Source organism: Lepidochelys olivacea, assembly GCF_965140295.1.
Source record: "Lepidochelys olivacea isolate rLepOli2 genome assembly, chromosome: 1".
In the NCBI taxonomy this organism is placed as follows: Eukaryota; Metazoa; Chordata; order Testudines; family Cheloniidae; genus Lepidochelys; species Lepidochelys olivacea.
Window position 1 is genome coordinate 151,762,764 of NC_140411.1, and position 12,664 is coordinate 151,775,427.

Below are 12,664 nucleotides of genomic sequence, written 5' to 3' on the forward strand. Positions count from 1 at the left end.
TGTGATATGAGGTGGATGATAGGTACACCCAACAAGTAGAGATAGATATTCAAGGTGAAATCCTGGTCTCACTGAAGTCAACTGGAGTTTTGTCATTGACTTCAGTGAGACCAGGATTACACCTTGAATCAACGAAGTGTTAATGCTGGGAAAGACAAATAACCTGCATGAAAACAATGGGACAAGTATATTAGAAAGGAAATACTAACGTGAGAATGGCTTCAGCTAGAGAGTAGTGGGCCACAACTCTCCACATGTACCTTCATAAGAGACTATTTCAATCTTTTAAACCAATAGCTTCTTGTTCTACTGAAACTAATAAATAAATCTGCACCATGGGAGGTGACTCATACTGGCGAGAATGTGGAAAGCAGAGTGCTTTATTCCACATTTAGTGAAACCAATAAATTATTCAGGAGTTCTCAGGTGAGATTTGTGAATAAGTGAGGCAGATAATAGAATTTAAGTTAATTAATTTCTTAATTTAATTTACTTTGATTTATACAAACAGCACCTCTCTCTAGAGTACTAAGTACTGTTACACAAATTTAACATAAGCAATCACTATAAAATAGTTAAAACTGCAGACTCAATCCATATAAACAAACATATAATCCCCAACTATATAAACAAACAAGACAGACAAAACAATATTAAAGAGAAGAATAGTCTGTCCCTAATGACCCTATAGCTCTGCTTTTGGATTCATTTCTATGGGGGAAAAGGTTCATTTAAACTACATAGTGCCTCATCACATCTTCCAGAGGAAGCTAGATGCTTAAGTGCCAATTACTGGAAATAGAAACCTCTTCCAGACGAATGGCATCTTACTTTTTTTTTTTTAAAGCATGAGATGGCAATGACTGAGTAATTGATAGATCAGCTTAAAATCAGAAAAAATTGTTTGGAAATGTGGCTAGAATTACTGAATTCTTGGATAAAGAACATTCAATAGTCATGAATCAAAAACTCTTGTATTCATCCTTTTAATATTAAGTTTGCCATGTTTGGGTATGTCACAGGGTCCATTCACCAGAGGGGTGTTCTGGGGATTAGTGCCTTCTCAATCTGATGTCCCCTTAAATTACTTGTTTGTGCACTCCACAGTCTCACTCTGCAACTCAGGACACTCCCTCTCTCTGGCTCGGGCCTTTGGCCAGGTCACTGTGTGTTTCCCCACTTATGGAACATCAAAGTCTCACAGGATAAACCATCCCAGTCAATCTTCAGATCTACTGCCCTGACTGTGGCACTTCCCTAGTGGCAGGTAGAGGAACCCAGGCCCACCCACTACTCCAGGATCCAGTCCAGGGACCCTATGTCCAGCAACTACAGTCTGCTTGCCCCTGTATCCCTGTTGCTATTTGCCTGAACTCCTTCCTACTTCTCTGCTCTATCTTCTGGCTCCCCTCTCTGGGTTTTAAAGCCAAAATTCCCTCCTCCAAGGGAAGAAGGCTAACTCTGTAGCCCAAAACACAACTTGTGTCTCATAGGGAGGGAGTGACTGCAGACTACTTCCCATCACCCTCTTCTGTTCTCAGCTTGCTGACATTATACAGGCTCAACCTTCCCCTGCCCCACTTCATCCTCAACTAGTCTTTCAAGACTTGGCTCTCCCCCAGGTGCAACCTATCAGGTTAATTGATCCAATTTAACCTGCTTTGCCTTCTGTGGAGTGTACACTCAATCATAGGGTATATAACAAAATGTAAGAGCATCGCCTTCAGGATCCCCATGAGCATTAGTTCTGATTTTTCTGACAGTCCCCCTAGAGTGGGTATCAGTTAGATATGTTGATAACAGTACAATGGAGTTCTAGTCCTTCAGTGACAAAAATTAATAAACATTGTGGTAGGACTCAGTGGGATGGCTTTGTCCTAATTGACCTAAATGTCCAGATGTATCTGTGTTTAACCACATCAGCTTTGTATTTTCAGATGCACTTTTAACTAAATAAAACCATATTAAAACAGAACCAACTGAAATTCTCCAGAATCTTGCATGTATTCTTGTCCTCATCAGCACTTCCTTTATCATACACAACAGCAGAATAGTAAAATCAGCATCCTCTTTTATTGCCACATAGTCATTTATTTACAGTTGAGACCATTTTAAAAGATGGACTTTTTTATTCTTTGTAAGCAAATTAAGTGATCAAAATATTGTACAGGTATTACATTTTCGCTTTAAAAAGAGAGAAGGAAAGGGAACATTTCTCCCACAATCCTCTACCTTATTTACTCCCCAGAATCACTGAGCATCCCTTGGTACACATATAAACCCACTGAGGCAGGCAGGTTTCAGAGTAACAGCCGTATTAGTCTGTATTTGCAAAAAGAAAAGGAGTACTTGTGGCACCTTAGAGACTAACCAATTTATTTGAGCATAAGCTTCCGTGAGCTACAGCTCACTTCATTGGATGCATACTGTGGAAAGCGTAGAAGATCTTTTATACACACAAAGCGTGAGAAAACCTGGATTTGTGCTGGAAATGGCCCAACTTGATTATCATACACATTGTAAGGAGAGTGATCACTTTAGATAAGCTATTGCCAGCAGGAGAGTGAGGTGGGGGGAGGTATTTTTTCATGCTTTGTGTGTATAAAAGATCTTCTACACTTTCCACAGTATGGATCCGTGAGTAGTAAAGTGAGACATAGTAAATAAAGTAAATAAATAGTAAATAAATAGTAAATAAAGTGAGACATAGTAAATAAAGTAAATAAACAGACATCATCCTTACAACCCTGGCCCAGCTCTAGGGTGTTCATCACCTTGCAGCATCAGGCCAAAGGTTTCCAGGAAACTATTTAGGTTTCCAACACCACTGCAGGCTGGAGAGATGTGGATTTAGGGATTTCTGGGAACAAGAACATACTCTTTCTTCTAATTCTGCTTGATCCCTGTTAATCCCTTATTTTTATGGTGTCCTCAGCTACCACATTTTGAGTGGGGTAGAGTTTATAAAATCCATACACAACAGCACAGGTGCTTCCCCAAACCTACCTTTGGGAGACCAAATGGGACAAACTCTGATGACTCCTCTTCTGGGTCAGGTTAGAGGTGAAGAAGGCATGTCACACCTTGTAGTGAACTTTCTGGTCTAGCCTGGCTGGATAGCATAGCTCCTGTTAAACTCAGTGCAGCAGAGCAGTCAGAGCAAGAGTTTTACCATGTGGTCACACATTTTATATTTACATTCTTTTTCTTTGACTACTCCATTGAAAAAGAATAGTCGTATCTGGGATAAGATGCTGGCAGCTAAGCCTTCCCCCATAATATGGATACAGAGGTAGACAAACTTGGGTCACAGCCCAAAGCAGCTATGTCTCCTTCCCCATGCAGATTCATCTCCATCTCCTCCCTTGCATCCCCACCTCTACAAACCAACCTTCTCCCCAGTACAGATTCCAGCACTGACCTCCTCACCAGACTAGAAAATAGCCTTGGCAGAGGACAATGGGGATGGTTTTGGCATCCTGGACAGACTGCTTAAGATGTTTAATCTGTTTAGCAGCAAGGACTAGCACTATTTTTAAGCTTGTTCTTTCGTAACAACATGATATTTTTCTCATGTCCTGTGAATGGCTTTTTCATTAAGAGATTCATAGATATTAAGGTCAGAAGGGACCATTATGATCATCTAGTCTGACCTCCTGCACAACGCAGGCCACAGAATCTCACCCACCCCACTCCTGCAATAAACTTCTCACCTATGTCTGAGCTATTGAAGTCCTCAAATCGTGGTTTAAAGACTTCAAGGAACAGAGAATCCTCCAGCAAGTGAACCATGCCCCATGCTACAGAGGAAGGCAAAAAACCTCCAGGGCCTCTTCCAATCTGCCCTGGAGGAAAATTCCTTCCCGACCCCAAATATGGCGATCAGCTGAATCCTGAGCATGTGGGCAAGATTCACCAGCCAGATACCCAGGAAAGAATTTTCTGTAGTAACTCAGATCCCACCCCATCTAACATTCCATACAAGATTACTTATGTTCTATTTAGAATATGGTATTTGCACACTTAGTGGTGTCATCCAATTCAAAGGTGAAGTGCTGATGTCTACTATAATCTAGTAATATAAAATTTTAAAAAATCATTAAAATTATTTCTTTTATAGACTTATTTTTTAGGTTTGTTCACAATACCACTAATTAGATCTTGGCAAAAATTTTGAACCACAACTTTTTTGGGTAAAAATGCAGATTCAGTGACACGTAAATATTTTCCAAGTTTGTGCTGATTTTGTCAAACCACATTTGCTGGGGGGAAAAAAACTAAAAAAAATTCAAAAGATAAAAACATTTTGTTTTAACATTTTCAAAATGAAACATTTCAATTTGAAATTATATTTTGTTTTGAAGTTTCCTTTAATTTTTTTTTAAATGCCAATAATCTAAACATTAAAGTTCAGATTAAACAAAACATTTCCTTGGATCCAAAACAATTCTCCCCCCCCCCCAATTTTTTTGGAATTGCCAGCAAACCAAGAAATCCATTATTCACCCAGTTCTACTTCTAATATGAGACATTTTCATAATGATCTGTTGTTTTGTACTACTGCTTAAGTCTTTTTGTTTCCTGCACAGCTCAAGATAGGAGAATAAAAATACCAAAAAATTTTTATTTTTAAAAATAAAAAAAAATAGATTTGTTACCTCTGTATCATTACACTCTGAAGCGAAACTGCCTTACTTGGTTTGGCTTCAGTTTAGCCACTGTCTCAGCTTCCCTCCATCCCAGGGGCCAATCTCCCGCTTACATTCTCCCAACCTTCCCAGGAAGGACTTACTGCCACCCGCAGAATCTTTCAGGTCCTTCTTACTATTTTATTAATTCAAACAAAACTTTCAATGTAGCAAACACAAAATCAAAGACCCAGAGTTTTTTTTCACTCAGCTCCCCTGCTTTAAGACTAGATACAGGAACCAACCTCCCCCCTCAGCCCTTTATATAAAAAACACCTTACCTCTTCCTCAGGTGGGTCTGATAAATTGAACAGGGCTGTCCCCAAGCTCCCTGGCTCCCTATACTTCACTATACACAGACTGATGCCATTTTGAAGGCTAAAATGAGCATGAATGGACATCCATTCTATTCACTTAGAGGTGGGTAAGGGAAGGTGAGGCCCTTCCTTCCTCTGCGTAGTGGAATAGTTGGCCCCTACATTTCTTATGATACCTCCCTCAGAGTTTCAGTTCAGTTGACAGCTCAGACAGTGTGTGGGATGAGAGATGGGAAAAGCCACTCCCCCATGATCCACAGGCAGATGGAAACAGCTGTAAGTATGTATGCAGGCAGGTAGGCAGGCACTTCTTCCCCAGCCTGCCTCATATCTATTTTAATGATTACACCCTCTCCTAGGATCTGGTTTAATCAAGTATAAAAAAAATACTTTTGAGCAATTACCCAGGAAATTCCTCCCCTCCTACTAGATCCCTCAGGGCTCCTTCTCACCACAGCCGTCTGTCTGCAACTTACTCTCTCCCCACATGGGGGCCTCTCAGCTGCCTTAAGACAGGTGGTTAAGGAACCAGCTATAGCAAAGAGTCAGCATCTACTTAACCTCTCTTTAGCCAGCTTCCATGCAAACATGATGGTCCATGAGGTAACACTGTCAGACTCTTATAACATTTATCTCCCTTCCTGCATAGAAAGTAATCAGCATTCTCCATGGCACTTCCTCATCCATTCCAGACCTCATGGATGATACTGTGAATCTAGGGATCCATACATGGGGAAGGCATGAAGCTACGGAGATGTGCATACTTTGCTTTATCTGCCAGACACGAGCAGCACGTCTGCCTAGGAGTTAGCATAGCTTGAGGCTGCTGTTTTAACTTTTGGACTAGCCTTCTCCGTCATGGGGAAGTCATTTGAAGCAGTTCCCTAGGACACCCTCTTACAGAAGAAAATCTGACTGCTGGATGCTTACATTAACTTCACATTAGAGGAAGAGGGGGGAGACAGGAATGCTATAGCCTTTGTGGAGGCAGATACTTCAAGTTCTACATAAATTCTCAGGTGATCATGTAAGATCTGAGGGCCAAATGTCCTGCTTATTCGGTGGGGAGAGGCAAAGTATATGTATCTGATAGATATTTTTTTTCACCAAATCATTCTTCTTATTCTTTTTTTCAGCAAGTCATTCCCTGACTTTTCATTCCCTAGAGTCCATTCCTCCTGGATTTTCAATGTGAAGGGTGTGGAAAGTCCACCCTCCCATTAAATATTTGTACCCTTGAGGGAGTGACTGTAGTAAGTTAAGAGAATCCAACGGAAATTTTTCTAGTTTGACACCTGACTTTTCATTAGCCTAACTGCACTGGAAGGTGAACTGAAGCTGTACGAGATCTGGAATAAAACTGTAAGATGTGTCTTGATGTTTTGCAATTTTGCAATCAATGGAGGAGACATTGGCTAAGCATTTTGGCTCAGCACAAGTTTAAGTGAAAATAGCTGTCTGCCTTTTTAGCATGATTCAGTTCCAAAGGGAATAATTGGTTCTGTGAATTAGAAATGAGCTCTTCATTCACAGATCCCAAAATGAAGTTTAGATTGAAAAAGTTGTTCAAAATAGATGAATTTGTAGACACTACTTTGCACTAAAGAATCATCCCATTTAATTAAAACCTCAGTTGTCACTCACTATTTAGTCAGTAACTCTTGGTTACAAGGATGAAATGACAGATGTCACTGCAACCTTTAATTCTGACTCAACTAGACTTTTACCAGTGAAGCCCAGATTCTTGGGAAGGAGCGCATAGCCCAGCCCAAAGGCATCATGGGGCAACTCAAAGGTGGCCTCTGTGCTGCACAATCTTGGGCTGGATGTGGGCTGACCTGATCTCCCAGCATAATTTAGAACAGCCCTTACACTGAAAATACATGAGGCTGACTAGCTGTCTGTGCAAGGACTGTTGGAACCAAACTAACAACCCTTGCAGTTCTTCTTCCCCCACCCAACCCCTGAGAATCTTTGTTAATTACAGCATTTTCTCTATAGCTAAAGAGACTCAATTTTTCTTTAAATCAGATCCAGAATTCATTGATCATTGGGATCAGCAATGGAACTCAGACTCCTTCCGCACCTAAGGCTACCAATGTTTGGCCTTATTCTGTTGCCTGTGAATTGGCTACGTGGATAGACTTCCCTATCATCTTTCCCTTATGCAATGTATCTGTCGAGGACTCTTACCCATGTCCTCTCTCTACCTTCCTGAATTCACTATGGAACAACCAGTGCCCACCTTGCAGCAAGAATTAGGTTTCTTTTTAAGGCACAGAACTATCTTCTGCCTTAGCAAACTCCTAAATACTGGTGATTTTCAAAGTAGCTCTCTCGTCCCAACTCTGAAAACTCCACATAATCACAAGCCTCTTATTTTTATCCCCCACCCCCTAAAGTTTTAGTACTTTCTACTAAAAACAAAAGGCTTGATAAATCCCTTACTACTAGCATGCAGGGTTTGCACATTTTCCTTTCACTCATAACTCTCTAGGCTGTTTTTATGTGCTTGCTTCTAACTTCTGGCTTCTCAAATATATTGTTCCTTTATAAAGTTCATCTGGGAAAATCCTCTCCTATCAGGACCCAATCAGTTTTCACATAATCAGACCAAATAGCTGTAGGTTTAATTCATTTCTTAATTATGACTGCTAGCACTTTGTTAGAACAAACTATAACCTTTATAAAAAAACTTGTGATAAAAGCCTTTTTTAAAAAAAAAACTTGAAAGGTGAAATTGAAGAGAAGGAAAGGGGAATCCAGCAATGGAAGACCAGTAGGCATGAATCAACCTATACTTCTCGTATGTGACATATATACACACTGGCACACAAACAGGGGAGAAAGAGACCTTCATCTCATAATCTGTTCCATCTAATCTAATTCTCTATTTCATGCTCCTTGACTGTATCAAAATACAATCCTTGACCTTTTTCTAAAACTGAATGTCCTTGTTAGCTTTATACATCATGCACATCTGCTCTCAGTTATATCATGCCTGAATATTTTAAAAAAGCCCATCCCAGCTAAGGACTGTATCCAAAGATTAATTTGATTTAATATTCATTTTTGCTGTGTTTTACTTGTTTGCTGCCTGAGTGCTGCCAACTGTAGCTGGTAAGTCCTCTGAGTAACCAACAATCCTATAACAGTGCCAGCATTTAAAAGACTGCTGACAGAAATTGTAGCAGTCTTCAGAAAAAAAATTACACCCACTTTTTATAACTGTGCATATGCGCCATATGATTGGACACATATTAAATGGGCACTTTTTACTCCTCTGGTGTTTGTGTTTATAGCCACCCCTTCACTAGCATGACTGCTTATGCCTCCTGCTCGGTGCTGCCATGACCTACCACACAGTGCCCATCCCTGTGATTCCAGCAATTGTTGGGGTCTCCATCAGACATTTTAACACTGTGAGGCAGCTCCTTCGGGCACAGTACCACATACACCTCTGAATGCCACCTTCCCAGGTGGTGCCACAGGGCATCCACTCTAAGGCGGTCCTCCCCTCTCCTTATTGGGCAGCCACCGCAGCTGGAAGACTGCAGGCATTCCAGAACCTGAAGTGCTGCTGGTCTAGGGCCCTACTACATTTGTTCCTGATGGTAGCAGCAAGTACTGACCAGCAGCACCTACACCCACATAACGGAGTGCATATTACACAGCTATTTCTTCCATTCCCCTCTTATGCCTTCTTATGTTCATTAATATTTCCATTAGCTGCAATAGAAACCAAAAGTGCTTGTTGGTGCATGACATCGTGGAACCAAATGAATGTGCCTAGGAGTAAGGTGACCTCACCCCAGCCCCCCTTTCCCTATGCTCCCTCCCCTTAACCACTGCTTCACTCCCACCTCCAAGGATCCCATGGACTCTTCCACTGGCCCAGCCGCAGATGGTACCCCGCTAATGGCCGCTGAGCCAATCGAGGCCAGGACCTGAGTTACTAGGGGTATCCCTCTCTGATGCGGGGCAGCTGACCTCCTTCCTGGGTGGGGGTCCCACTGCTGATTGTCCACCTAATGATGCCGTGGCTGCAACACCCACCATGGAGCACGAGCCTGGCATCACCAAGGGCCCCCTTCCCACTTCCCAAACCCCTAAGCCCGACCGAGAGATGCCACCCCCCGGTAGTTCAGCTGCCGGGTCCGTCCCCCCACCCCCGATTCCTACTCTGCCCCTCTCCCTGACCCTGCTCCTGACCCCTGCCATGCCCCTGCCCCTGATGCCAACCCCCCTTGCCCCCCCATAAAAAAAAGTAATGCTTATTTATAGGCTCACACAGCACTCCAAGGTGGCAGGAATGCAGTATTGCAGCTTCCCATGGAAACGAATTGGGACACTCCAAGGTACTAAGCCCTGATCTACACTGCGGGGGCGGGGGGAAATAGGTCTAAGTTATGCAACTTCAGCTATGTGAATAATGTAGCTGAAGTCAACGTACTTAGATCTACTCACCGCAGTGTCTTCACTATGGTGAGTTGACTGCAGCCGCTCCCCCGTCGACTCTGCCTGTGCCTATCACAGCCGTGGAGTACAGGAGTTGACGGGAGAGAGCTCGGGTATCGATTTATCGTGTCTACACTAGACACGATAAATCGACCCCCACTGGATCAATCACTGCCTGCCAATCCAGCAGGTAGTGTAGACATACTCTAAATGAAGTTTGTCTTCTTTCTCTTCGATTTTTCATTTAAATTGTCATGGGCAGTTGGTGTTGGTAGCCCATACTTCCTGCCAGAGAAAATTAAGATGGTGGAGTTGGTTTTAATTATTAAAACCAGCTGTTAGATGGCTGACTGGCAGAAACTAAAAGGAGGTGGAGCCAGTGGCCAACAAAGCTGGTCTTTAGGGGTTATTCAAAGCACTCTGAGCAGAGTCCTTGTTAGGGCTAAAACTTAATGAAACTGGGCCCTCTTGGTGTAAGAAATGATTACCTGAACTCACAAAGTGTTTCACAGTGTGACCCAATCATGCCATAACACTAGATCTACAATTTATATTTCTATCATCAAAGGGGATCAGATCAATACAAAATCCCCACATATTTTCTTCCCCAGAAAGTTTCTTAAAAATATACTTTGGCTATTCTTCAAGGAGAGAAGGGTTCACCTCTCATAAGAACTCATTTATAGATGTTATAGCTATCTAGGCTTATATATGGTGCCCACAACCCTGGCATGTGATGTCCCATTGGGGTCTGGACTGAGGTGAAGAGGAGGCATAGCAGACTCTGACTGTCTCACTAACATAGTGCTTTACATCCTCAAAGAAATGAACAAATATTAACAATCAATCTTCACAGCACCACATAAGGTAGATAAACCAATATTATTGTACAGAACGGGTACCTGAAGCACCACATTTAGTAGCAGCTATTCAAATATGATGCCTCAGCTGAACATGGGGTACGAGACAGGAAAGTACCATTCTGAAGAGATGGGTGTCATCCTCAGCTGGCTGGTAATGATTGAGAAGGAGTTAGTTTCAGAACCATGAATCTAGAGACAGGAAAAGGTGCTATGAAGCTTCAGCTGCATACAGAAGCCTGCAGGAGCTGTAAGAAGAGTGCTTTTTCCTTTCTGAAGGGCAAGGAACCTTGGAATGAGTTCATCCTGAGAGAGAGAGGGACTCAAGGTCTTGAAAAGGTGTTAGTTCTTTCACTGCTCCAAAAGTCTTTGAAACCCTGGCAGGTGACTAGGACACACTTAAAAGAGACACAAGTGAGCAGAAGAACTGGAATTCACAAGTTCCTAGCTCCTAATCCTATGCTGCTTCTCATGTTTCATGCCTTTTTAATCATCTTTTCCTCTTAATGGATTATTTTCACTCTTGCTAGATAAATACAATTTGAACACAGATTTCAGATATAAGATTACTTTGGCATTGTGTAAGGGGACTATTGCCCCCTTACTAACATTCAGCGGGGGTGTTTTAGTTGCTAGCTCCCAGTACTAAAAAGGGGGAAGGGTCGATGGGGAATCAGGATCCTGAGACTGACAGTCCCCAGGAACAATGGGGAGAGGCCAATGCTCCAGGTCAGCCTGAATGACAGGCTGGGCAGGCTAATCAGGGAGTCAGGAGGCCAGGGAGGCCCCGTCCACCGTGTGAGCTGGATTTGCCTGGGTCAGACAGAGTGGGGCCGAGCTAATGAGAAAGCAGGAGCCCAAGCTAAGCTGGGGAGCAGAGCTGGGCCAGATCCAGAGGGACCAGAAAAGCAGCCCAGGAAGCAGGTCAGTGCTGGGAGCAGAGTCACAGAAGCAGCCTGCAGAGCAGACCTGTCCTGGGAGCAGAGCTGCAGCAACCAGAGCCAGAGGGGCCAAAGAAGCAGCCCAGGGAGCTGGAGGCAGCAGCAGTGCAGAGACGGAGTGGTGGAGCTGGGGCTGGAGCAGTCCGGAGCTGGGTGCGGTGAGCAGTTGGGGAGAGCGAGGGGGACCCTGGGCAGCAGGCCCAGCACAGGGAGACGCCTAAGCCAAGAGGCTCTGCAGGCCAGGCTTGGATTGTACCCCCGACAGGGCGGGGGCGACACTGGGAAGAAGGGTCCTACCACTTAGAGCCTGAGAGCGTGTGGCCACCACCAGAGCAAGTGTCCAACCGGCAGCATCCCTGCAGCACAGCCAGGGCCTGAGAAGAAGGCCTGGGGCTTACAAGGAACAGACTGTGAACTGCCCTGACATTGCAGAGACACTGTTTGTGATGTTCCCTGCTACAGAGCGGGTTGATGTGTTTCCTTTAACCTTTCCCATGTTTCCTTATTCTTTTTAAAATTAATTGTTGATTAAATAACTTGCATTTGCTTTAACTTGTATGTAACGGTCAGTGGGTCAGAGAAGTGCCCAGTGCAGAGAGAGTACCCCGGAGTGGGGACACCCTAGCCCGTCCTAGGTGACCACAGCAGGGTTGGGGGTCGAGCCCCCCAGGAATCCTGGGCCCAGCCTTGTTGGGGTTACAAGGACTCTGCCAGACAGGAGAGTGGAAGGGGAGTCCTCGAGGGCAGGGAGGCCACTGGGTAAAGGAAGTGGGAGCAAGGACTCAGATCCTTTTGCTAGCCCACTTCACCAGGGTAGTGCAGAAGCCAGGAAAGTTCCCCACAATAGCGGGACTATTCCCCCGCTTACAATTGCACTTCTTGATAATAATTTATTTCAATTTTAGTGACAAAAAGAGTAATTTAATTTGCAGTCAGAGAGATCTGGAACTTTTCTCCCATTTGGCCTGCAGCCATGCCACCTGGGGTTGTGATCTCAAACTAAGAAGTCACATGCTGGATTACTACTTGGAAAACAATTTTTTTGGAAGAGGCATTAATGATATGGAAATTACACTCTTCCTTCCAAGTCACCATTGACCTAATGCCTCAGAAAGGCATAGGGAACTCTGTGCAATGAGAGGTGCCATGATTCAAATGGACCATTAAGCTGACCATTTGCAGTTATTAAAGATCCCTTGAAATTTTTCACAATGTTTACTTTAGTGCCTGAGCCAAGGTTCCCATTTTCCCAGCTCATTTACACCTGATTCTTCAAACTGCTCCATGTGGGCAGGTCTCTGGAACAGTTTGCAGAATCAGGGCCTTGGTTGCACTTGGAAAAGTTCTTGTTTATTTCTCATGCCTAAAACTTTTTTGTGGCATTGCTACTGGTGCAGAAT